Below are 25,957 nucleotides of genomic sequence, written 5' to 3'. Positions count from 1 at the left end.
AAATTTAGTATAGTGGCGGCGACATTGGGGGCGGCAGATTAGGGGTTAATATGTTTATTATAGTGGCGGTTATGTCCTGAGTGGCAGATTAGGGGTTAATAACATTATGTAGGTGTTGGCGATGTTGGGGGCAGCAGATTAGGGGTTAATAAGTGTAAGATTAGTTGTGTTTACACTCAGGGTTCATGTTAGGGTGTTAGGTGTAAACATAAATTTTGGCTGCGTTACGGAGCTTAACGCTGCTTTTTTGCAGGTGTTTTTTCAGCCGGCTCTCTCCATTGATGTCTATGGGGAAATCGTGCACGAGCACGTAAAACCAGCTCACCTTTCAGCAGCACTGGTAATGGAGTGTGGTATGGAGCTCAATTTTGCTTTATGCTCACTTCTTGCTTGCCAATGCCGGGTTTTTGTAAACCTGTAATACCAGCGCTGTAGGGAAGTGAGCGGAGACAATAACGTGCAAGTTAGTACTGAGCAACTCTTACCGCAAAACTCGTAATCTAGCCGAGAGTTAGCACATGAGCAGGAGAGTTAAAGGACCAGTCAACACAGTAGATTTGCATAATCAACAAATGAAGGATAACAAGACAATGCAATAGCACTTAGTCTGAACTTCAAATGAGTAGTAGATTTTTTTTCTGACAATTTTAAAAGTTATGTCTTTTTCCCCTCCCCCTGTACCATGTGATAGCCATCAGCCAATTACAAATGCATACACGTACCATGTGACAGCCATCAGCCATTCACAAATGCATGCACACTTATTCTTGCACATGCTCAGTAGGAGCTGGTGACTCAAAACGTTTAAATATAAAAAGACTCTGCACATTTAGTTAATGGAAGTAAATTGGAAAGTTGTTTAAAATGGCATGCTCTGTCTGAATAATGAAAGTTTAATTTTGATTGAGTGTCCCTTTAAATACTGCTCCACTTGTAAAATGGACCTATGTATAGGATTGAAGGTATGCAATAAAGCAGATGCAAGAAATGTAAAGCGGATCCATGAGTGTTATGGAGATATAATAATATATTTCTCCCAACACATATATATATATATATATATATATATATATATATATATATATATATATATATATATATATATATATATATATATATATACATAGATACACTGTGCAGCAAGTTTATTAGGTACAGCTACCTATCGTGTTGAGCCTCCAATAGGCTTCAAAACTCAATGGGATTGAGATCCGGGAACTGAATGATACTAGACTATCATCAAATCGCAATAAGTGAAACAAAGCATTGGCTTGCTAACTAGCACTGCACATTGTCTGAATTCAGACATCTGGACTGTGCCTTGCATAAATTGAAGCTCAATATACTATAAAACAAATGCATGAAGTATTTCTGTACCAACTCCCTATTTAATTAGTTCTTCTTCATCTAGTAACAATAAATTAACAGTGGCATATATATATATATATATATATATATATTTATGTATATACACACTAATTAGACAATATGCTAATAAAGGCAAGAACACTGGGGGTTCTAAATAAAGAAGAATTTAGATACATTGGAGTTTAGTATCCAATAACCCCAGTGTTCTACTATCTGCCAAAAATACATAGGTTTCTACAAAATCCACAAGGTAGACCTATAATCTCTGGAATAGGATCACTATCAAGTAACCAGAGTATATGGACAGAAATCTACAAAAATATGTCCCAAAACTCTCTTCGTACCTGAAAGATTCCACACAAATCTTAAGCATTTTAGAAAATATGACCTGGGATGACAATTACATTATGGCCACATGCGACGTAACGTCGCTGTATACTAGCATCCTACACACAGAAGGCATAAATGCTGTGAATTTCTTTTTATGAAAAGATTCAGATGTACCCAAAACACAATGTGACTTTTTTTAGACAGTATATACTACATTTTAACAGATTATTATTTCAGTAATGATGGAAGATTTTATAAACAAATATGTGATACAGCGATTGGGACCAGGTTCATGCCAAGCTATGCGAATCTCTACATGGGAAAATGGGAACACATATTCTGGAAGTCATGCCCGGCTAGCACGGACCTGGTCCTGTACCGAAGATATATAGATGACATCATCATTATATGGAAAGGCTCATTGGAAGGTCTACAATATAGCATAAAGATCATGAATGAAAATACAACTAAGATTCACACATGAATATAGCTATACAGAGATCAACTTCCTTGACTTGAAGATAGAAGTAAAAGGTGGTAAAGTGGAGACATCAACATACTTCAATGAAGTTGACTGTAACAATTATATATACAAGCTAAGCTGCCACCATGAAAATTGGAAAGCTAACATTCCTAAAGGGCAACTCCTGAGGATTAAAAAGGACTGCTCGAATCCCGCAAAATGGGAAGTACAGGCTATAACATTAAAGAACAGATTTATTGAAAGAGGGTATGAAGAGGACATACTGAATACGAAAATCAATGAAGTAAGGAAGATAGATCGTAAGGATCTTATTAGATATAAGGACAGAACCCGAATAGAGACAGAGGAGTAGACGATTAATGTCCCAATGATGTACAGTGCAAAGAAACACATTATTGAAAAGATATTCAGAAAACACTGGTCATTACTTAGAAATGATGACATAATTGGAGAGAGACTGCACGTAAAATCGAGGTTTATCTACAGAAAAACAAGCAATCTGAAGAATATGATAGCACCAAGCATACCGAAACAAAAGAAACAAGGTGTGAGTGACTTCCGTGGCAGAGATCAAAGCGTTTTTTCCATGTACAAGTTGTAAGGCATGTAAATGTTGCCTAAAGGCAAATCACTTCCTTTCATATAATACGAAAGTGAAACACGAAATACGTGATCTTATTAGATGTCAAGATAAAGGAGTAGTGTACCTGATCCAATGCTCATGTGGACTACAATACGTTGGGCAGACATCAAGACCACTAAAAGATTGGATCAGGGAACACTTACTGCTTATCGATAAGATGAACATAGAGACACCATTGTATAGACATTTTAAAATTAAACACCAAGGTAATATCCAGGATCTAAGCTTCCTTGGTATTCAGAAAGTTAGAAAGAACTGGAGAGGTGATGACTATGAGAATAAACTACTGATCACAGAATCCAAATGGATATTTACCTTGGACTGCTTATACCCAAAAAGCCTTAATAACAAAGAAGACCTATTACACCTCTTGAACATAAGAGTCTAAAAGCTGAAAAACAAGGAGCCAAGAAAGTCCCACCATGACCACATGCTAGTCCTAATGGAGAGATATCTGTAAGCCTCCTCTATAAAATGCATAGGATATGAATTCCAGCAGATCCAAAGTTTAAGCTGTTCTATATTCATTTGAGGCAACAAGATATATCAAGCGGCGAGGGTGGTAGCTCACTTTTGGGGGCTTCCCATTGCAACACATTTGATGTTATATATTGTATAAAATATACAGACATACAAAATGTTTCATATTATATGAACACACCAATCTGATGCAACCTCTCCCAGTTGATGATAAGACCTAACAGAGAAATCAAAACACCAAATATTCCCATACCACTCACTCACATTTGTTTAAATATCAGAAACATAGGACCACACTTTCATCCACATAATATAGGACCACAGTTACATCCTGGACCAAATGCACCTTGCCAATCTTTGCCCATTAAACTAGGGACCTCCATAGATTAAAACCAGACACACTTTCGGTCAAAAAAAGATTGGTTAAGTTATCTCTTACCTATACTTAGACCCACATACTAGATAGCTGAGTGTTTTAGAGACAGTTTTCATCACAAAACATACGTCACAATCATTAGCAACTCTAGGTGACCCCAACTTTTTATAAAGTGTGACAGAAATCAAGATATATGTGGCTTGATTTATAATCCTCTCAACTAGAATTTGATTTATTTTATCCTATAATCATATTCAGTTTTTTCACAAATTTTGTACTTTTATTTTTATTATCACTGTCAAACTCAGTACTCTTTTTAAATTTATGACATTGAATTATATCACTTTAAAATGTTTAGGTTTTTATGCAGGTTGACAATATATGTCAAAGTAATATCATAGTGTTTACAACATACAGTTTCCTTCTGAAATTGTCATATTCTTCAGTACTGCCATTACTTTGCAAATACTAATGAAAACGAGTTGTATCCAACACCGAGAATGACGCCTACTCTATCAAAACGAAAGCAAATAGTCCCAGATGGTGTAATCGGCCAATTTGACCTAATAACACATGAGAGATATCTAACATATGTTGGCAGGCATGCGCTAGGCATTTTGCAGTGGCAATCTGATACACTAAGCCTCAGGAAGGCGCATCCATTCATAACATTGACACACGATAGCGGAAGTGACGTTAACAAATTACGCTACTTTCAGTAACAGATGTGACTTCCGATTTTAGATCTCAGCTCATGATAATGACGACAAACAGGAAGTGGGCAGAATCCAACACGTTTGGCGCCCAAACAACACAATTAAGGATAGTTATCACTCCCTATATAAGGCTACCAGATACCTCCAGTCTTTAGTCTTGATAAAGGACCACTTATAGGGGCCGAAATGCGTTGACAAATACTGTTAAGCCTATACCCAATACCAATTTAGGGTGGGATTCCAATTTGAACACTACTGGGATTACCCATACACAGCAAGTTTTGATATACATATACATTTTTGCACACATTTTGCATATTTTTTCTCTTTTTTGAGTCAATCCTTTTTCAAAAATTTTTCCAATTTTTATTAGTTTGTTCTTGGACACTTTTTTGTGTTTATCACTTTCTCCCATCACCTTAATGACTGTTCACATAAGGTGCACCTTATAAGCTTGATCTTTGAGAGTCTTAGTTAATTCATTTTGCTACAACTGATGTACCTGATTGTATCAAAATTTGTGATAATATTTGTCTTTAATATTGTTGTTTTTAGGACCAATATATTTGAATATATTTTTTTATTAACATTTTTATCAAGGTTGTTCACACATGGATCCATGCTTTTAACACATATTGCTTTTTTAATAATATCTGATTGATTTTTTAACCACAATTGTATCAAAATCAATGTAAACAATTTTAGCCACATTAGCCTTTGTTTAGGCACTCTTTAAACATCCCATTCTATACCAGTTTTATTATAAAACTGGAAGACATGAAACATAAACATTTTCTTTTAACATTTATACCTGAGAACAGAACTGATGACACTACATGAATTTTTCATTGTATCTTCATACTGCAGGCTTAATCTATTCTGTTCAGTCAGTAATAAATATTACAGATTTATAATCACCATAAAATTTAATATGTGCATAAATCTGTCATGGCATATTGATACGTTCCTCCGTTGTTCTTTTAATACTAATTTAGTAAAACATCTGTAACTTTTAATTTGAGTTAAATTTATTATGCTTTCAAAATTAACTAAATCAGCTTTAAACTAATCTATTAACACACATTTTACCAGTAATTGACAGATACGCATTATAGCATATATAATCATCTGCTTTGGCACAAATATTAGACAATAATAGCCTTTTTTTAGAATTTGTATGCAGTATGTGGTGGAAACCATTACTTCTAGTGAATACTTAACATTTTTTCTTTTTGAACAATTTATAACTCAATTAAATAGAACTGCTATTTCAGTCATAAATCTTGCCAGATTGCTTATAAACAATTATTATTGGTAAACAATAGCATGAAAAAAAAAAAATTATTTGTGTGATATTTTATGCCTAACATTGAAATGCTGCACAATAGTAGACCCTTAAGAATTACAGTTATAAATCATAGTAAATAAAAATCTCAATGTACTAATAAAAATGCACTACTTGCAACATGTCCCACGCTCTGAACGTCATACTTGACAGTTCATGATGAATGAACTGCAGATTGTTTATCCTATATAAACACATGCACTGCACAGTTCTTTCTCACCTTTAAGGGATATAAAACCTAAAATATTTCTTTCATAATTGAGATAGAATGTACAATTTAAAAAACAAATACAATATGGCAGCAATTTTATAACCATGTTATATATTTGCAAGCACAGTAGGTGGCAGTAGTGTTTCCTGTTATGTACTGCTCCAAAAATGTGCACACTACCTATCTAAATATCTCTTCAACAAAGAATACCATGAGAACGAAGTAAATTTGATAATAGAAGTAAAATGAAAACCTTTTTTAAAATTGTATGCTCTTACTGAATCATGAAAGAAACATCTTGGGCTAGATTACGAGTGGATTGCAAAATTTGCGCTCAACTCAGAATAACAGCGTATGCAAATGTACGCTGGTATTATAAATACAGCGCAATGCGAACGCGACCTCGTGTCCGCATTGCATGGAAGCTTTGCGCTCGAGAGAGTGCGCTTCCATAGGGTCCAATGAGAGTCACGATCTCATGCCGACAGTCACAGCAGAGAACCTTACGCGTGAAGGGGGTAAGTCCTGCAACGATGGGCAACAAAGGTTAAATATATATGTATATGAATATATACATAAATATTTATGGGACATCATATATATATATATATATATATATATATATATATATATGTTTTTTTTATTTTTTCATTCATTCTCTTTCTTAATTATATATATATATATATATATATATATATATATATATATATATATATATATATATATATATCATTTCATTTCATTCTTATAATTTCATTAATTAAATATATTGCTCCCACACAATACTTCTACTATGTGTTTAAATCTTTCCATTTTAACCTAAGGGCAAGTTGATGATTAACATATAATAACAAGTGTATTTAATATTCTTACATTTTCAGATATATGTCTGGATATTTATCTATTTCATATTTTCTTAAAGTTAGTCAATGTTTCCATATTTTTCTCCATGATATATATCTTTTCATTTCTTTCTTTCATTTATTTTATGATATATTGTATTACTCTGTTTTCAGCACTTACTGTGTGTTTAAACATTACCTACACAGCTCTAGTTAGTAAGATACATATAAGCTGATTTGTAGATGTATGTATTTTTTTCCAGTTTTGTCCAATAACCTATACACATATATATTTTCAATATTTCTTATAACAGTGATTCTAATTGCTGTTTGGTATCACTGTTGGGTGAATAGATTGAATACTAAGCACTATTTATTTGCATATAATATTGTATTGTTATATATGTGTATAGGTTTATATTCTACATTCTGCCATTAACGTTTTTTTAACCACTCCCAGTGGGAGGTTTCACTGTGCATAAAAAGGTGCTCAGGTGTAAATTATTTCACATCTATGACTATGGCTACTCAAGCCAAAACCGGTCAGATGCTTCTTGCAGATTTTTAATGTATGAGTCTAACATGACTTAATAAAGGACTTGTTTTTTTTAAACTTCAATTGCTGTCTTTCGACCAGTTATTCCTATTGGATTCATCCTGAATTTTGCGGGGTTTCCTATTTTTTTTTTGTCCAATAAATATTTCTGTACACATATGAACACATAAATATATATGTATATAAGCATATATATTTACAGTATAATCACAGTCCACATAGACCGCAATATAAAGGCGCTTTTTTTTCTAATGCCCCACATCAACATACTTTAACCCCTTAACACTGCTTCATGCTGTTTTTTAAAAAAATAAATAAAGATGCTACATATATATATATATATATATATATATATATATATATATATATATATATATATATATATATATATATATATATATATATTTATAAAGGAACCTTACACTTAATTTTGGGAGCAATTGGGGACATTTTATTTTATTAACCAGATATCTGATCTCTGGTTAAGGAACTTGAGAGCAGGTTATCTACGGGCGCACAATAAATTAACACTTCACTTGTAATCTAGCCCTTTGTATTTCATTAAACAACTTTCCAATTTACCTATGTAAAATTGGCTTCATTCTCTTAATATCTGTTGTTGAAGGAGCAGCTTCCATTTGTAATCTAGCCCTACATCATTTAATATTGCACATTTAAACAAAAGTAATTGAATGAAAAGATAAGGGATTAATTTATGTTCTTTAAAAGGGACACCAGGGGTAACTGTAATTTCTATGGCTGGCAAGTTTTATGATTATCTGTTGAGCTGTTGAGCTGTAGCACTGACTAATGTTTCTCATGTTGCATCAAGGTAAATATTTTGAAATCCAGTGTTTCCATCTTTTCAAACCTTTCAAAATCACTTAATTCAATAATAATGAATTGATTTTTGTTTAAATATGCAGTTCTGGTGAACTGCTTGCGCAATGATAAAAGCTGACAGAGTATGCTGTCGGCATATATCGATGTGCAGCGGACATGATACGCTACATCGTATCCTGTCCACTCGCACTTTGATAAATATGTCCCAAGGCCTTTAGTATATGTTTTAAGCTTAATCTAAAGGGGTGCTACAACGCTCTTTTTAAAGCATCTATAAATATGTATTTATGTATCATATGTAAATATATTTATTTTTTAAAGGGATAATTTACCCAAAATATTTTTTTAATTTAAATTATTCCCAATAATCCATTTTACCTGCTGGAGTGTATTCAATTGTTTACATATAAATTGTTTACCCTTATTTTGGCATTTAAAATAGCTGATTTAGCCTGTGGTATCCCCACCTCTATTGAAAGTTTATTTACTAAAGTCTAGGCTATTGACAAGTCTATGTAAACACAGCGAGCAGAATAAATTACACTCCCAAAGGGGTGCAGGAAAGTTAAGTAATACAATGTTAATTTTCCATTGTTCTCTTGAGCATTGGTTTACAAACAGAAGCATGTTTGTGTACACAAATTGATAACATAATGAGATCTGATATTACCTGCAAGCTAAACCCATTTTTTTTTAACATTTTTTTTGAGGTTTAATACATACAATAATCATTAAGCAATAATATGCATGATATGTAAATACAAGAAGAAGAGATCATATCAATGACTAAGGTTTAGAAATGTAAATAAGAAAATAATTATAACCTCATGTTTTCTGTTATAGTGGGTTCTCCTTGGATTATAATAGAATATACAAAGTATAACGTTTACCCCCAAAGGAATATAGAGGCCACTCTTGGACCCCCTAAAATATTAGTATAGCATAGTGGAGGGCACTGGGGAGGAGGGAAAATAATAAAATGGGCCACTCTTGGGCCTGAAATGTGATTTTGAATGGTAATTAAACAACACTAAAGTATGGTGAGTTACTAAAACAGGTACCATTTGTTATCAAGCCAGAAATAAGGATAGAGCCTGAGAATATGTTCTTGACTATTAGTAAATGAAAGAAAAGAGTATGTGGGGATATCAGCACAGGTCTATTAAGAATATGCAAATCTTATGTCTCGTAAAGGCTAGATAAATATTGTTTCACTAGCAAATCTTATAATTGTAACTACATTGTCATCTAGTGGAAGGACTTAGTACCCATGCAGCACATTATATACATAGTGAGCACTACCATAAAAAAAAGTTCTCACCGACCTTACCCAAAAGTAGGGGAAATCTTTGCTGACCCCTAGTGGGGGAGCTCTAGTGGGGGGAGCTCTGTAACATAATAAAAATAGTTAAAGATTATGTTCCTCTCCCTCACAAGGGTACATTAGTATCAAATATCCTAGCCGTGGCTGCTAAAATGTACTATTATGAGCTATATTGGACCACATTTCTAGGGTAAGTAGGTAAGCAGGCTAGTGTAAAAATAAAGTCATGTACATTGGAGTCAAACATTAGTAATAGACACTCATAAATATGTTATAAGATACTGGGGACACACTGGATCCCTGCCGGGGTTGAATTATAGGCCGCAGCCCATGTGTTATTCCAGTAGATTAAATGGAGCTCCAGAACTGCAAAATAATGGTATCCCTCGATAGGGTTCACTCTGCTGTACACATTAAGGGAGGAAATAATACTTGATGGAGCATTAATATGGGTTTTGCAAGCAGATTGATGTGAAGAGTTGGAGCAGCAAACAATCTAGCGACCTGTCATGGCCGCCGCCCAGAAGTTCCCATCAGCTAAACCCATTTTAATAGGTTATGGTTTAAAATCACAAAACCACAAATACACCCGAAATGCAATTCTAAAACATTTTATACTTTGCAGCTGGTATAACAAGTCATTGAAAATACATTAAAGGGAAATCTATTTTACAGTATACTGTCACTTTAATAATTAAAGATACATTATTTTCTATGTGAAGAACATAGGAATGTAAAATATGTGCTTTGCGCATCACTTTTCTCAATTTAGATCTTACTGTGGTCAGGTTAGCGGACATCAGAATTTAGGATTTTCAGGGCACATTATTGAAATATTACATATAAAATATTAATCAAAATTATTATAAATTATTAAAAATTAATAAACATACTGTAAAATTTTCTAAATAATACAAAGTATATGAGGCCTATTTATCAAGCCGTCAACTTACTTGCATTCAATGGCACCAATAAGCTCGTTTGACATCGCCTAACATTGCTGCCGTGAACCTGAATATGCTCTCCATATTTATATCAAAAGCTGTCAAAAAGCCGTGCACCAAGTACGGGGCGATGAGCAGCGGACTGTTGTTAACTAAACAGTCATCTATCTCGCTGATCTTCGGCTTTTTCACAGCTCTATGTATACTGTCACTAAACACCACTATACTAAACTGTTTAACCCCTATCCCGCTGCTCCCGGACCCCGCCGCAACTAAATAAAGTTATTAACCCCTATCCCGCCACTCTTGGAACCCACTGCAACTCTAATAAATTTATTAACCCCTAAACCACCGCTCCTGGACCCCGCCACAACTAACTAAAGGTATTAACCCCTAAACCCTTGGCCTCCCACATCACTACCACTTACTAAACCTATTAACCCCTAAACTGCCAGCCCCCACATTGCCATAAACTAAATTAAACTATTAACCCCTTAACATAACAACCTGCTAACTTATTAACTACATATTAACTACATAAATATTAACTCATCCCTATCTTATAATATATTTAAACTTACCTTTAGATTTAAATTAAACTATTAATTAACCTACCCTAACTATTATACTAAAATTACATTAAACTTTATTAAACTAATAATTAATCTACCCTAACTGTAATACTAAAATTACATTAAACTATATTAAACTAATAATTAACCTACCCTAAATATTATACTACAATTACATTAAACTATATTAAACTAATAATTAATCTACCCTAACTGTTATACTAAAATTACATTAAACTATATTAAACTAATAATTAATCTACCCTAACTGTTATACTAAAATTACATTAAACTACAAATTAAATTAACTATATTATATATTTAAACATCTAACCCTACTCAAATAATTGAAATCTATAAAAAAAAAATACAAAGTTACAAAAAACTAACAACTAAGTTACAAAAAGTAACAAACACTAAGTTACACAAAAAAATAAAAAAAATAAGTTACACAAAATAAAAAATAAATTATCAAAGATTTAAACTAATTACACCTAATCTAAGAGCCCTATGAAAATAAAAAATCCCCCCAAAATAAAAAAACCCTAACCTACAATAAACTACAAATAGCCCTTAAAATGGCCTTTTGCGGGGCATTGCCCCAAAGAAATCAGCTCTTTTACCTGTAAATAAAAAATAAAATACCCCCCAACAGTAAAACCCACCACCCACACAACCAACCCCCCAAATAAAAACCTAACTAAAAAAACTAAGCTCCCCATTGCCCTGAAAATGGCATTTGGATGGGCATTGCCCTTAAAAGGGCATTTAGCTCTATTGCTGCCCAAACGCTAATCTAAAACTAAAACCCACCCAATAAACCCTTAAAAAAAGCTAACACTAACCCCTGAAGATCCACTTACAGTTTTGAAGATCCGACATCCATCCTCAAAGAAGCCGGGAGAAGTCCTCAACGAAGCCGGCAGAAGTCTTCATCCAAGCCCGCAGAAGTCTTCACCCAGACGGCATCTTCTATCTTCATCCATCCAGCGCGGAGTGGCTCCATCTTCAAGACATCCGATGCGGAGCATCCTCTTCTTACGACGTCTTCTTGAAGGTTCCTTTAAATGATGTCATCCAAGATGGCGTCCCTTAGATTCCGATTGGCTGATCAGAATTAAGGTTGAAAAAATCCTATTGGTTGTTGCAATAAGCCAATAGTATTGAGCTTTCATCCTATTGGCTGATCCAATCCTGGGCCGGAATAGTGGCAAGCGTACCTGGTAGGTATTTGTTAACTAGCAAAAGTAGTCAGATAGTGCCGAATTTGCATTCGAAACATCTGTAGTGACATAAGCATCAATCTGTGTCGGACTGAGATCGGCGGATCGTATGTTACGTCACAGATTTCAACTTTTGCCGGTCTGTAGGCTTTGATAACTAAGGGGAATCAAGCTCACCACAATTACGCTGCAGAATTCCAACGTATTTGCGGTTGACGACTTGATAAATAGGCCTCTTAATCTATATGATTTATAGTACGTTTATTAATTTTTAATAATTTATATATTTTTTAACTATTTTCTATGTAATATTTCAATAATACACACTAAGAATGCTTAAGTCTTCGCGTTAAGATCTAAATCGACAAACACAATGTACAAAATGCATATTTTACAGTCCTATGTTTTTCACATAGAAAAATAATGTACTTTTTATTTTATATATATATATATACATATATATATATATATACATATATATATATATATTATCTATATATATCTATATATATATCTATATAAATATATATGTATGTATATATATACATACACATATACTGTACATCTTAAGACGTGTACGTATGTATGTCTATGCTAAAGCCCTTTGCAGCCTTTTTTCTAACACCTAAGACCTCATATCTTTGATCTTTGTGCCCTTATAACTTTTATTGCAATATATTTTTTAATACTTTTTATCAGACAGTGTTGTGATGAGTGTAATAGTACTTTTTGAATGTATTTTTTATGTTTTTTTGTGACACTCTTTGCTTGAGCATAACAGTAAACCAGAGCTCTGAGGTCATGATAACCCAACACACATTAAATTCAATTGTTTACTTTCAACTTGAAATACGCACGCTATTTTCGCTGTGAACAAACATCCGCGATAAACACATTATCGCTCATGCATAACAGTTAGCACTCCACTCGTAATCTGGATTGTCTAAGGGCCTAGGGGTCGATCCGATAAAAATCGTCGCCCGCAAAAGTCGGCGACGCCAATATTTGCGCGGGTTTGGTATCCTATATACGGCGTAACCTAGAAGTTACGCGCGTATATTTCAGCCGTCGCCCGTAGTTTTTTGGGCCATAGGCAGGTTTACCAAACCCGCGCAGTTTGGTATCCAATATACAGCGTAAGGACTTACGTGGCGAAAATGGAGAAATCTTACTCCATTTTCACCTCGCCACAAAAAGCAGCCGTAAGAAGCCTTACGCTGACTATTGGAGCCCCGTAACTCCCTAAACTGGCTGCTAAAATAAACCTAACACCTAACGCATGCGCAATGTCTATCTCCCTGTCAACCGCGATCTGCTAAAATAAACCTAACACCTAACGCATGCGCAATGTCTATCTCCCTGTCCCCGCCGCAATCCATAATAAAGTATTTAACCCCTAAACCGTCGCCATCTACATAAACTAACCCCCTACTGTGAGCCCCTAAAACCGCCACCATCTAACTGATCTATCCCCTAATGTGAACCCCTTACACCGCCGCCATCTATATTAAAATTATTAACCCTTAATTTAATCTACCTACCCCGCCGCCTGCTATATTATCTATATTAACCCTAAGTATATTATAGTTAATATAGTTATTACATTATATATATTAACTATATTAACCCTAATTATATTAGGGTTAATATAGTTAATATAGTTACTATAGTATTTATATAAACTATATTAACTCTATCTAACCCTAACACCCCTAACTAAATTCTTATGAAATAAATCGAATTCATATTATAAACTAAAATATTCCTATTTAAATCTAAATACTTACCTATAAAATAAACCCTAAGATAGTTACAATGTAATTAATAATTACATTATAGCTATGTTAGGGTTTATATTTAGTTTACAGGTAAATTGTTAATTATTTTAACTAGGTATAATAGCTATTAAATAGTTATTACCTATTTAATAGCTACCTAGTTAAAATAATTACCCAATTACCTGTAAAATAAATCCTAACCTAAGTTACAAATACACCTACACTATCAATAAATTAAATAAACTACATATATCTATCTAAAAATACAATTAAATAAACTAAACTAAATTACAAAAAAAAAAAAACCACTAGGATAGGTTGGTTCAGCCAATCGGATTGAACTTGAATCTGATTGGCTGATTCAATCAGCCAATCAGATTTTTCTACCTTAATTCCGATTGGCTGATAGAATCCTATCAGCCAATCGGAATTCGACGGACGCCATCTTGGATAACGTCATTTAAAGGAACCTCATTCGTCGGGAAGTCGTCGTGCCGGATGGATGCTCCGCGGCGGAGGAGCGAACAAAGAAGATTGAAGATGCCAATTTGCTTGAAGACATCGCCGATGGAAGAAGACTCTCTGCCGCTTGCTTCAAGACATCGCCCGGATGGAAGAAGACTCTCTGCCGCTTGCTTCAAGACATCGCCCGGATGGAAGAAGACTTCACTGCCGCTTGCTGGAACACATCGCTCGGATCGGATGAGGAGTTCGGCCCGGCTGGGTGAATACAAGGTAGGGAGATCTTCACGGGGGTAGTGTTAGGTTTATTTAAGGGGGGTTTGGGTTAGATTAGGGGTATGTGGGTGGTGGGTTGTAATGTTGTGGGGTGGTATTGTGTTTTTTTTTGCAGGCAAAAGAGCAGTTTTCTTTGGGGCATGCCCCCACAAAAGGCCCTTTTAAGGGCTGGTAAGGTAAAAGAGCTTTGAACTTTTTTTAATTTAGAATAGGGTAGGGAATTTTTTTATTTTGGGGGGCTTTATTATTTTATTAGGGGGCTTAGAATAGGTGTAATTAGATTAAAAATCTTGTAATCTTTTTTTTATTTTTTGTAATTTAGTGTTTGTTTTTTTTGTAATTTAGTTCAGTTTATTTAATTGTATTTTTAGATAGATATTTGTAGTTTATTTAATTTATTGATAGTGTAGGTGTATTTGTAACTTAGGTTAGGATTTATTTTACAGGTAATTGGGTAATTATTTTAACTAGGTAGCTATTAAATAGGTAATAACTATTTAATAGCTATTATACCTAGTTAAAATAATTAACAATTTACCTGTAAAATAAATATAAACCCTAACATAGCTATAATGTAATTATTAATTACATTGTAGCTATCTTAGGGTTTATTTTATAGGTAAGTATTTAGATTTAAATAGGAATATTTTAATTAATAATATTAATATTAGATTTATTTTAATAAGAGTTTAGTTAGGATGTTAGAGTTAGATAGGGTTATTATACTTAATATATATATAATATAATAACGATATTAACTATATTAACCCTAATATAATTAGGGTTAATATAGTTAATATATATAATATAATAACTATATTAACTATATTAACCCTAATATAATTAGGGTTAATATAGTTAATATAGCTGGCGGCGGTGTAGGGGGATTAGATTAGGGGTTAATACATTTATTATAGGTGGCCGCGGTGTAGGGGGATGTAGATTGTAGGCAAAAGAGCAGTTTACTTTGTGACAAAGCCCCGCAAAAAGCCCTTTTAAGGGCTGGCAAAAGAGCTGTTACTTTGGGCAATGCCACGCAAAAAGCCCTTTTCAGGGCTATTTGTAGTGTTAGACTTAGGTTTAGTGGTAGGGATAGTTTAGTATTTTAGGGGTTAAATAATTTAATATAGATGGCGGCGGGGTAGGGGGATTAAATTAGGGGTTATTAATTTTAATATAGATAACGGCGGGGTAGGGGCTCACTTTAGGGGGTTATAGATTTAATATAGCTGGCGGCGGTTTAGGGGTTAATAACGTTATTAGGTAGCGGCGGGCTCCAGGAGCGGCGGTTTAGGGGTTAATACATATTTTATTGTTAGGCTAGTGAGGGGGGATAGCGGATAGAGGGTTAGACGTGTCGGGCTATGTTAGGGAGGCGTGTTAGACTTGTCGGGCTATGTTAGGGAGGCGTGTTAGACAGTGCGGGTGATTTAGACTTTAGTCAGGTTTTGTAGGCGCCGGCAGTTTCTAACGTGCCGCAAGTCACTGGCGACGCCAGAAATTTGTACTTGCGCAGATTTCTGGACATCGCTGGTTTGTCAGACTTACGGCACGTTAACATCTGACGGCGACATATATGGGATAGCTCGAGTTGCAAGCTGAAACTGCGGGCAACGCGGGTTCCCTTGCTTGCGCCGCAAACTACGATCTATATCGGATCGTGCCCCAAATATTCAAAACCTTGCCACTCAGTTGAGATGATCTAAGAAGTCTTAGAAAACATTTTTTATCTTGACAAATGTTTTTACTGCTATGTAGTGTTCTTTATATCAAACAGAGACTCCTACATTACAATACAAGGTCTAAAAATAAAAATCCAAAATATTTTGTGTGATTTCTCTCTATGCCGGCGAGTGAGGTTGTTATTATTTTATCTTTTTTTTATTAATTTTTTACAGAAACATTTGTTACAGTACTGGCTGGTAAATATTTACATATTTTCTTAGCAGGGTATTATTTATAAAATAACATCATGGCTTCTCAAGCAGCTCAATAGCCAATCACTGACAGGGGAGTGGTGGCTCCTATGCACATAAACATGTGACCACTGCTCCATCCCTCTATGTGTTCCATATAAGAAGTAGCGTAAGCTGCTCCGGACCCCGGGCAGGTTCACACATGCGAGCCTAGGTCCTGCAATGTAACAAGCAGTGGTCATTAGACTACTGCTTATTACACTCCTTGCCACCTCTTAGGTAGCTTCGAGAAATCACGAGAGCTCTCTGTGATTGACAGTCCCTTCTCTTGCGTGGTTAGTTATCGGAGTGTGTAATGATGCATACGGGCCAGCGGATGAACAGATCCACTGCCCGTATGCAGCGAAGATATGTGAACAGCTTCTCAAGTTGAGAAGCTTGCCCACACACCATTTAATACATGGGGCAATATACCTCTACAAAGAGAGAAATTTTTTTTAACTTATTAAAGTATATATATATAAAATAAAAACATAAAAATAGCAATGATACTTGTATAGTAATTAGTGATTTTATTTTGCATTGGTTGAAAACAAATGCCATAAATAAATATAACATGGCTTTATATGCAATTTCTGTTTTATGAAAGTCATTAGTATGCTTTTTGTACAAGTCGGCCTAATCCCTAATATTAGATATTAAAGTATTTGTTTTAAATAACACATTGGAAGTTGTCTTCTATATGCAGACATAGTTTCAGCTGATCTTCTCCCTAATTGGCAAGATATCCCGGTTTGGACGAGTACCTGACTCCGGTTATCATAGAAATCTTCAGCTAAGGAACAGCTGACAGCGTACTAGCCGCTGATTTAAGTGCTAGCCCGCATTCAAACATCGGTCACAGTACGGTGCAACTTGATCTGGTAAGCATATTACTTAAGTGTCAAACAGTTCTACTGTGCGTAATACACTATGAGGCGCCCTCTTCTATCTTTTCTAATCCCTAATTTATACAACTCTCTCTCAAAAAAATACACATAATTGTATGAAAGATTCTGCAGAATACTAACATGGGTACACTAAGAAATAATCAAGCTTTTTTAAACAACAATTACTTTCTCAAGGAAATTGAACCTTCAACTGAATGTTCCCCATCAAGTTATTTAATATTGCATTTTTGGATTAAAAATATGCTCTGGTTGCCTTTAGGAGACAAATGAATCAATCTGTGAGTGGAGTATAAATGTTTAATTGCAGATAGCCCTTGTTCTTTCATTAGCAAAAGTAATTTAATGCAAATGAGAGCATTGCTCAAATTGCAATCATTTTGGAAAGCCAAGATGTTTAAAAATGACAATTTTCAATGTTAGATACAATTAAAATATGATTTATATGCTAATTGACCCCTATCAAGACTTTTAATAGTGCTGTTTTAGTACATTTTAAATACATCATGAGCTAATTGCTAAATGATGAGGAGTAGACCAAATATTATTACATATTATAGACTACATAGCTGTTGTTCAGCTGATGAAATGTTTGGCAGTAGCAGGAGTATTTATAATAGCTTAAATGTTTGCTTAAAGGGACAGTCAACCCCAGAATTTTTATTGTTTGAAAAGATAGATAATCCCTTTATTACCTATTCCCTAGTTTTGCATAACCAACACAGTTATATAAATACACTTTTACCTCTGATTACCTTGTATCTAAGCCTCTGCAAACTGCCCCCTTATTTCAATTCTTTTGACAGACAGGCATTTTAGCCAATCAGAGCAGGCTCACTGGAACTCCACGTGCGTGAGAACAGTGTTATCTATATGACAAACATAAACTAACACCCTCTAGTGGTGAAAAACTGTCAAAATGCCCAAAGAGAAGAGGCAGCCTTCAAGGGCTTAAACATTAGCTTATGAACCTCCTAGGTTTAGCTTTCAACTAAGAATACAAATAAAACAAAGCAAAACATAACATCTTTAAATAATAATAAAAAATTAAAATGAAAGTAAAGTTTTAATTGGACAACGGACTCAAAAATCTTTTCTCATCCATATGAATAAGTTGCATTTAAAATGTTGACATTTTTAATTTAATTGATAATTATATAAATCTGTTTATACAAGCATATAGTGCCTATCAGCCAATAGGCACTAGTATAAAATCAATATTAGCCAGCAAGCATTAGTAGGAAATATAAAACTGACACAGATGTATTCATTTTAAGTTTAAACAGGCGTTTTACTTTACACATTTTTTTCATGCCATAAAAATAAATCTTTAGATGTTTCTCTTTCTTATGGATAACATCAATTCTGGAGTACATTTTATGTATATGTATATTTATATATATATATATATATATATATATATATATATATATATATATATATATATATATATATATATATATATATATATATATATATATATATATATATATAAACTATATTTCTTTATAAGGTGGAGAGAGTCTACGAGCCATTACTCCTGGTATTCAACTCCTTGCCACTAGGAGGAGGCAGAGATTCTCTAAACTCTAAGAGCACTTAATCCCTCAAACCTTTCTGGTTTTGTAGCCTTATTTTTACCTCCACAGGAGGAAGGTGAACAACTGAGGTACTCCAGATTCTTTGTTGAGGGGGTTCTCAGACTAATTTGAGGCCCATTATTCCCTTTAAAGAGCTGCTACTTGGTACAGAGGGGAAAGTGAAGTACTGGACAGTGACACAATTGCACTCAGTGAGGAGTTAGTCACAAAACTCCCCAAAACTGCCCAGGTGTAGTGGGGTCCGGTCCCTCAACCTCCTTCTGTCTTCAGCATACTCCTGATACAGATCCTCTGCTTCTATGTTTACAGCCCTGGATGTACTGGAAGCAGTGATTTCTGAAGCTGTTAAACACATTAGAGTGGGTGCATCTTATTGTAATTGTAGACATTTTCATTAAAGAGAAATATAAGGGGAAAATATGAGACCACCTTCTTCTCTTTTAAATAGCAAGACATGACTACAAGATCAGATACTTAGGGGCCGATTTATTAAATGTAGGACAGACATGATTCGCTGTCGGCATTTAACATTGCACAAGCATTTTGTGTGAAATACTTGTGCAATGCTGCCCCCCGTCAGATTTGCAGCCAATCAGCTGCTAACAGGGGGTGTCAATCATCATGATCGTATTCGATCGGGATGATTGCTGTCCACCGCCTCAGAGGTGGTGAATGAGTTAAGGAGCAGTTTTAAGGAGCAGCGGTCTTATGACCGCTGCTTCTTAACTTTTGTTTCCAGCGATCTAGAAACTACGGGGGTAGATTGCAGCATCTGCTGTTTGTTAAATCTACTCCTTTGCAGCATCTGCTGTTTGTTAAATCTACTTCTTAGCTGAGGATTTAGAGTCTTTATGAATTGTGAATGCTGGGTCTAAGTCTAGAGGAAAAATTATGACCACACCTCTAGACTGCTCGAGGCCATCTCCTTGTTCACATCTGCTAGATCATCTTTTAGTCTATCCTGAAAGACTAATCTACCATAACAACAAATATGCAAATATTTTACAAACACTAAATTACATAAGCCATTTTGCAAGAGTATTTAGGAAGTGTAGTTGTAATTATTGTTTTCGGCATTGCTAGTGATACGTTTTTGACATTGGAGGTTATCTTGTATTGGGCACCTCAAACACCTATAGATCTTGAAGGCAAGAATACCCACAAATAGAACTGTGAAAAATGTAGGCAAAGTGATGCCCAGTCCTCTGCAACATCACACAAGTGTCTAAGAAGCTTGCTTGTTATATATTATTCATTTGTATAGAAGCATTTCAGAATTTATTTTTGTCTCTTATTTTCTAAAAATTGTCCCCATTAGTTGTATGCTCATTTTATCTCTGAGGTATTTTACAATATACTTGCCAACAGAATGAATTGTTGGCTTGCCACAAAGAGTAAGCCTGAAGCTTTTTAACAAATTCTTATCATTTGGTATAAAATTTGAATTCAGTTTTCAGTCACTTTAAAGGGACGTGAAACCCCAAATTTTGCATTCTTTATTCAGATACAAAATACCATTTTAACCTCTTAAGGACATATGACGGAATTTTTCCGTCATAAAACAATTGAGCAAACTGAAAGCTGTGTCCTTAAAGGGTTAAAACACTTTCCTCTTTATTTCTTTTGTTTGTTCTTATGTTATTATTTGTTAATGAGTTATTTAGATAGATAGCGTGCACATTTCTGCAGCACTACAGGAAATAATGCTTCCATCTAGTGCTCTTGCTAATGTATAACATAGCTGCAAAACTGCACACTCCGTGAACGTACATCGCTGCTTTTCAACAAAGAATAATAAGAAAATGAAAAAGATTTAATAATATAAGTAAATTAGAAAGTTCTATGCATGTTCTATGTGAATCATGAAATAAATATGTTGGGTTTTATTTCCCTTTAAGATTTTCTGAATCTAGAGCTATGACCATACATTGCCACTCTATCTGCTAGATTACGAGTTGTGCGTTAGGCTTAAAATGCAGCGTTAGCCAGTCCTAACACTGCTTTTTAATGCCTGCTGGTATTACGAGTCCTGCAGGTACAGGTGTACTGCTCACTTTTTTGGCCAGACTTGGAAATACCGCAAATCCACTTACGTAAATTGCGTATACTATTTTTTCAATGGGACTTGCATAGTGCCGGTATTACGAGTCTGACAATAAGTGAGCGGTAGACCCTCTCCTGTCAAGACTGGTAACGCATTCTAAAGTCAGCAGTTAAGAGTTTTACACTACAATGCCGTAGCATAAAACTCTTAACTAAAGTGCTAAAAATTACACTAACACCCATAAACTACCTATTAACCCCTAAACCGAGGCCCTCCCGCATCGCAAACACTAAGATTTTTTTATTAACCCCTAATCTGCCGAACCGGACATTGCCGCCACTATAATAAACATATTAACCCCTAAACCGCCACACTCCCACATCGCAAACACTAGTTAAATATTATTAACCCCTAATCTTCCATCCCTAACATCGCCGCCACCTACCTACATTTATTAACCACTAATCTGCCGCCCCCAACGTTGCCGCCACCATATTAAAGTTATTAACCCCTAAATCTAAGTCTAACCCTAACCCTAACACCCCCTAACTTAAATATAATTTAAATAAATCTAACTAAATATAACTATCATTAACTAAATTATTCCTATTTAAAAATAAATACTTACCTATAAAATAAAGCCTAAGCTAGCTACAATATAACTAATAGTTACATTGTATCTAGCTTAGGGTTTATTTTTATTTTACAGACAAGTTTGTATTTATTTTAACTAGGTAAGAATAGTTACTAAATAGTTATTAACTATTTAATAACTTCCTAGTTAAAATAAATACAAAAGTACCTGTAAAATAAAACCTGACCTAAGTTACAATTACACCTAACACTACACTATAATTAAATTAATTCCCTAAATTGAATACAATTAAATAAAATTATCTAAAGTACAAAAACAACAAACACTAAATTACAGAAAATAATAAAGAAATTACAAGGTTTATAAACTAATTACACCTAATCTAATCCCCCTAACAAAATAAAAAGCCTTCCCAAAATAAAAAGCCCTACCCTACACTAAATTACAAATAGCCCTTAAAATTGCCTTTTGCGGGGCATTATCCCAAAGTAATCAGCTGTTTTACCTGTAAAAAAAAATTACAAATCCCCCCCAACATTAAAACCCACCACCCACAAAACCAAACCTACTCTAAAATCCACGCAATACCCCCTTAAAAAAACCTAACACTAACCCCTTGAAGATCACCTTACCGGGAGAAGTCTTCACCCAACTGGGCCGAAGTCCTCAACGGATCCGGCAGAAGTGGTCCTCCAGACGGGCAGAAGTGGTCCTCCAGACCTGCAGAAGTCTTCATCCAGACGGCATCTTCTATCTTCATCCATCAGGCGCGGAGCGGGTCCATCTTCAAGACAACCGATGCGGAGCATCCTCTTCTGATGACGGCTAACACTGAATGAAGGTTCCTTTAAATGACATCATCCAAGATGGCATCCCTTCAATTCCGATTGGCTGATAGAATTCTATCAGCCAATCTGAATTAAGGTACGAAAAAAACAATTGGCTGATGCAATCAGCCAATAGGATTGAGCTGGCATTCTATTGGCTGTTCCAATCAGCCAATAGAATGTCAGCTCAATCATGTTGGCTGATTGGATCATCCAATAGGATTGAACTTCAATCCTATTGGCTGATTGCATCAGCCAATAGGATTTTTCCTACCTTAATTCCAATTGGCTGATAGAATTGAAGGATGCCATCTTGGATGACGTCATTTAAAGGAACCTTCATTCAGTGTTAGCCATCATCAGAAGAGGATGCTCCGCGTCGGATGTCTTGAAGATTGACCCGCTCCACGCTGGATGGATGAAGATAGAAGATGCCGTCTGGATGAAGACTTCTGCCCGTCTGGAGGACCACTTCTGCCCGTCTGGAGGACAACTTCTCCCGGATTCATTGAGGACTTCGGCCTGGTTAATGTTAAATTTTTAAGGGGGTATTGGGTGGGTTTTAGAGTAGGGTTTGTTGTGTGGGTGGTGGGTTTTTAATGTTGGGGGGATTTCTAATTTTTTTTTACAGGTAAAAGAGCTGATTACTTTGGGGCAATGCCCCGCAAAAGGCCCTTTTAAAGGCTATTTGTAATTTAGTGTAGGGTAGGGCTTTTTTATTTTGGGGGGCTTTTTTATTTTGTTAGGGGATTAGATTAGGTGTAATTAGTTTAAAAATCTTGTAATTTGTTTATTATTTCCTGTAATTTAGTGGGGGTTTTTTATACTTTAGATCATTTTATTTAATTGTATTTAATATAGGGAATTAATTTGATTATAGTGTAGTGTTTGGTGTAATTGTAACATAGGTTAGGTTTAATTTTACAGGTACGTTTGTATTTATTTTAACTAAGAAGTTATTAAATAGTTAATAACTATTTAATAACTATTCTACCTAGTTAAAATAAATACAAACTTGCATGTAAAATAAAAATAAATCCTAAGATAGATACAATGTAACTATTAGTTATATTGTAGCTAGCTTAGGGTTTATTTTATAGGTATTTATTTTTAAATAGGAATTATTTAGTTAATGATAGGAATATTTATTTAGATTTATTTAAATTATATTTAAGTTAGGGGGTGTTAGGGTTAGGGTTAGACTTAGGTTTAGGGGTTAATAACTTTAATATAGTGGCGGCGACGTTGGGGGCAGCAGATTAGTGGTTAATAAATGTAGGTAGGTGGCGGCGATGTTAGAGAAGGAAGATTAGGGGTTAATAATATTTAACTAGTGTTTGCGATGTGGGAGTGTGGCGGTGTAGGGGTTAATATGTTTATTATAGTGGCGGCGATGTCCGGAGCGGCAGATTAGGGGTTAATAATATAATGTAGGTGCCAGCGATGTCGTGTGCGGCAGATTAGGGGTTAATAAGTGTAAGATTAGGGGTGTTTAGACTCGGGGTTCATGTTAGGGTGTGATGTGTAGACATAAATTCTATTTCCACATAGGAATCAATGTGGCTGCGTTAAGAGCTAAACGCTGCTTTTTTGCAGGTGTTAGACTTTTTTTCAGCCGGCTCTCCCATTGATTCCTATGGGGAAATCGTGCACGAGCAGGTTACACCCGCTCACTGCTGACTTAAGCGGCGCTGGTATTGGAGTGAGATTTGGAGAATAATTTTGCTCAACGCTCACTTTTTGTCTTTTAATGCCGGGTTTGTAAAAACTCGTAATACCAGCACTGTATGTAAGTGAGTGGTGAGAGAAAACTGCTTGTTAGCACTGCACCCCTCATAACACAAAACTGGTAATCTGGGTGTATGTTTTTTAGATTTTTGTTCTATATTTGGCAAAAGTTACCATGATCTCTATTTATTAAATTGCAGATGGACCAGGTTACCAATCATTAATTTATTAATGTATTTACTGAATTAGTACACATTAGGCATGAGTGAATTTTGACATTCAAATGCAAGAACAAGTGTTCCCTTTGACATTTGTTTTGCCATTCAAATGTTTCTAGTGGATAAACAATATTAACTTTTGATATTGTATGTAGCATTCTAATATGAAATGTTAACACTTTTTATATTTAAATATAATTCAACATTGATTCCCATAGATTTACACTCCCATGAGAATAACAATTTGAATTATATTCAGATATGCAAGTGTTACATTTAAAGGGACACTGAACCCAAATTTTTTCTTTAGTGATTCAGATAGAGCATAGAATTTTAAGCAACTTTCTAATTTACTCCTATTATCAATTTTTCTTTGTTCTCTTGCTATCTTTATTTGATAAAGAAGGCATCTACCCTATTTGTTTGGTTCAGCACCCTGGAAAGCACTTATTCATTGGTGGATTCATTTATCCACCAATCAGCAAGAACAACCCAGGTTGTTCACCAAAAATGGGCCGGCATCTAAACTTACACATAAATAAAGATACCAAGAGAATAAAAAATATTTGATAATAGGAGTAAATTAGAAAGTTGCTTAAAATTGCATGCTCTATCTAAATCACAAAAGAAAAAATGTGGGTTCAGTGTCAACATTTGTTATTTTTAATTAAAGGGACAGTCAAGTCTAAAAAAAAACTTTCATGATTTAAATAGGTTATGTCATTTTAAACAACTTCCCAATTTACTTTTATCACCAATTGTGCTATTTTTTCTTGGTATTCTTAGTTGAAAGCTAAAACTAGGAGGTTCATATGCTAATTTCTTAGACCTTTAAGACTGCCTCTATTCTGAATGCATTTTGACCACTAGAGGACATTAGTCCATGTGTTTCATATAGATAACATTGAACTCATGCACGTGAAGTAACCTAGGATTGAGCACTGATTGGCTAAAATGCAAGTCTGTCAAAAAACTGAAATAAGTTGGCAGTCAGCAGAAGCTTAGATACAAGGTAATTACAGAGGTAAAATGTTTATTAATATAACAGTGTTGGTTATGCAAAACTGGGGAATGTGTAATAAAGGGATTATCTTTCTTTTTAAACAACAAACATTCTGGTGTTGACTGTCCCTTTAATGGGACAAAACTTTTACCAATTCCTAGTTCACATATCATATAATCAATTACATATTAAGAAATCTATGTGCAAATTCTCAAATGTATTACTATTTAATAAAAGAATCAAAAAATCTGGATAAAGAGATATGTTTATTATTTATCTCATTTGATAGATATATCCAAAAATTG

Source organism: Bombina bombina, chromosome 4, assembly GCF_027579735.1.
Source record: "Bombina bombina isolate aBomBom1 chromosome 4, aBomBom1.pri, whole genome shotgun sequence".
Lineage (NCBI taxonomy): Eukaryota > Metazoa > Chordata > Amphibia > Anura > Bombinatoridae > Bombina > Bombina bombina.
This window is presented reverse-complemented; position numbering follows the sequence as displayed.